This window comes from Narcine bancroftii, chromosome 11, assembly GCF_036971445.1.
Source record: "Narcine bancroftii isolate sNarBan1 chromosome 11, sNarBan1.hap1, whole genome shotgun sequence".
In the NCBI taxonomy this organism is placed as follows: domain Eukaryota; kingdom Metazoa; phylum Chordata; class Chondrichthyes; order Torpediniformes; family Narcinidae; genus Narcine; species Narcine bancroftii.
The window spans coordinates 38,590,853-38,593,958 of NC_091479.1; positions in this window are offsets into that span (position 1 = coordinate 38,590,853).

A 3,106-nucleotide genomic window follows, 5' to 3' on the forward strand; every position below is an offset into this window, starting at 1 on the left:
GGGTGTTGGGTTTTTCCTCCTTTGCCTTTTGTCAGTGAGGTGGGCTCTGCGGTCTTCTTCAAAGGAGGCTGCTGCCCGCCAAACTGTGAGGCGCCAAGATGCACGGTTTGAGGCGTTATCAGCCCACTGGCGGTGGTCAATGTGGCAGGCACCAAGAGATTTCTTTAGGCAGTCCTTGTACCTTTTCTTTGGTGCACCTCTGTCACGGTGGCCAGTGGAGAGCTCGCCATATAATACGATCTTGGGAAGGCGATGGTCCTCCATTCTGGAGACGTGACCCATCCAGCGCAGCTGGATCTTCAGCAGCGTGGACTCGATGCTGTCGACCTCTGCCATCTCGAGTACCTCGACGTTAGGGGTGTGAGCGCTCCAATGGATGTTGAGGATGGAGCGGAGACAACGCTGGTGGAAGCGTTCTAGGAGCCGTAGGTGGTGCCGGTAGAGGACCCATGATTCGGAGCCGAACAGGAGTGTGGGTATGACAACGGTTATCTTTGTGAGGTTTTTCAGTTGGTTGTTTTTCCAGACTCTTTTGTGTAGTCTTCCAAAGGCGCTATTTGCCTTGGCGAGTCTGTTGTCTATCTCATTGTCGATCCTTGCATCTGATGAAATGGTGCAGCCGAGATAGGTAAACTGGTTGATCGTTTTGAGTTTTGTGTGCCCGATGGAGATGTGGGGGGGCTGGTAGTCATGGTGGGGAGCTGGCTGATGGAGGACCTCAGTTTTCTTCAGGCTGATTTCCAGGCCAAACATTTTGGCAGTTTCCGCAAAGCAGGACGTCAAGCGCTGAAGAGCTGGCTCTGAATGGGCAACTAAAGCGGCATCATCTGCAAAGAGTAGTTCACGGAACTATATTACCCATATACACACATACCTATAGTTCGTGGTCATTTTTACTCTTATTACATGTCTTCATCTCTCTGCTTGTTTTGTAGTTGTTCTGCAAATTTTCGTGCTTCCTCTGGATCCGAGAATAGTCTGTTTTGTTGCCCTGGAATAACTATTTTCAGTACCGCTGGGTACTTTAACATAAATTTATATCCTTTTTTCCATAAGATCGTTTTTGCTGTATTGAATTCCTTCCTCTTCTTCAGGAGTTCAAAACTTATGTCTGGATAGAAAAAAAAATTTTGACCTTTGTATTCCATTGGCTTTTTGTCTTCTCTTATTTTCTTCATTGCTTTCTCCAATATATTTTCTCTTGTTGTATATCTTAAGAATTTTACTAAAATGGATCTTGGTTTTTGCTGCGGTTGTGGTTTCGGGGCTAGTGTTCTATGTGCCCTCTCTATTTCCATTTCTTCCTGTAATTCTGGTCTTCCTAGGACCCTGGGGATCCAATCTTTTATAAATTCTCTCATATTCTTGCCTTCTTAATCTTCCTTAAGGCCCACTATCTTTATATTATTTCTTCTATTATAGTTTTCCATTATATCTATCTTCTGAACTAACAGCTCATGTGCCTCTTTAACTTTTTTATTAGATTCTTCTAATTGATCTTTTAAGTCCTCTACTTCCATTTCTACGATTATTTCTCGTTCTTCCACATTGTCCACTCTTTTTCCTATCTCTGATATGACCATTTCTATTTTATTCATTTTTTCTTCTGCACTCTTAATTCTTCTTTTTATTTCATTAAATTCTTGTAATTGACATTCTTTTACTGATTCCATATATTCTTTAAAAAAAATGTATCCATTGTCCTGCCTTTTCCCTTCATCTTCCATTTCTCTGTTCTTCTTCTTCTTCTTCTTCCTCTGGGTTGGCCATCTGTTGTTTCCTTGTTTTCTTTTTGCTCTCTTCTTTCTTGTTCTCGTTGTTTTCTATGTTCTCTTCCTGTTGCTGTGTTGCAGTTGTCACTCTCAGCTGTGGAGATCGACTCCTCAGCTGTTCCCCCCTCCCGTCAGTGTGTTTTTTTTCATGCACATACGTGGTTGCGCACTTTTACTCGGCTCCGCGAGCCATTTTGTAGTCCCGAGCTTGGGACTTCCACCGACCTTAGGGAGCGGGCTTCTCTCTCCGCAGCGGGCCTCCTCGGACAGGTAAGGCCTTCACCTTCTTCTTCCGACATTCTTTCTTCTTCTCTTCTTCCCGTTGCTTTCGACTTTTCTCTCTTCGCTGCCATTTTCTTCTCACCTTTACTTTTACTTTGTTTTAATTTTTATTCTTGTACCTTTGTGTTTTGTGTGTTTTTTTTTCAACTTTTCCAGAGAGGGCTGGAATTCCCTGACCGGCCACTACTCCATCACGTGACTCCTCCACCATTTAAGATTGTTAAAGAGCATTTTATTTATTTAGGTGTTAAAATCACCAGGAATTTTAAAGATTTGGTTAAATTAAATTTTGCTCCTTTATTTGTTTTTGTGAAGCAATCTTTTACTAGATGGGCCCTGTAGACTTTGTCTTTGGTTGGCCGTATTAATGCTGTTAAAATGATAACATTATTTAAAGTTTGAAATCTATTTCAAGCTGTCCAAATTTTAATTCCGAAATCTTAATTTGATGATATTGATTTGAAGATTTAATCTTTGATGCACCATCAATAATCGCATAAGACTGAAGTGAAACTGATGGGCTTTTATTAACTATAGACTGGAACAGCCGTCACCCTCATTGTCTGATCGAGACAGAGTGGATTGGGGAGCAAACAAAGAATTATGGGTAGGATCGGTCTTGGGAGGCATTTCCTGTCAGCAGCACCCAATCACAGCACGACATCGGTTTACCACACCATTATATTTGGAATGGTGAAGGCATCAGATTGGGCTTCACTTCCAGAAACCTAAGAAGGATGGTGGTCTGATTTTACTATTGGGCACTTAATATTTCTTGTCTGATTTTTTTTGGATTTATTACTTGGATAAATTTGATCGTCCACACTGGGTAGATTTGGAATTGAAATCTGTCTAGAATGATTCCTTCACTTCTTTGTAGGGTCAGCATGACCTTTTAGATGAACTCAGATCAGTAAGTAGATTTCCAAACCCGTGTCCTATTGTTGCAACCACTTCAACCCAGAGATAAAGCCTCTGACTATCCAACAATCAATGCCTCTCATTATCTTAAACACCTCTATCAGGCACCTCTCATCCTCCGTCAGTCCAAG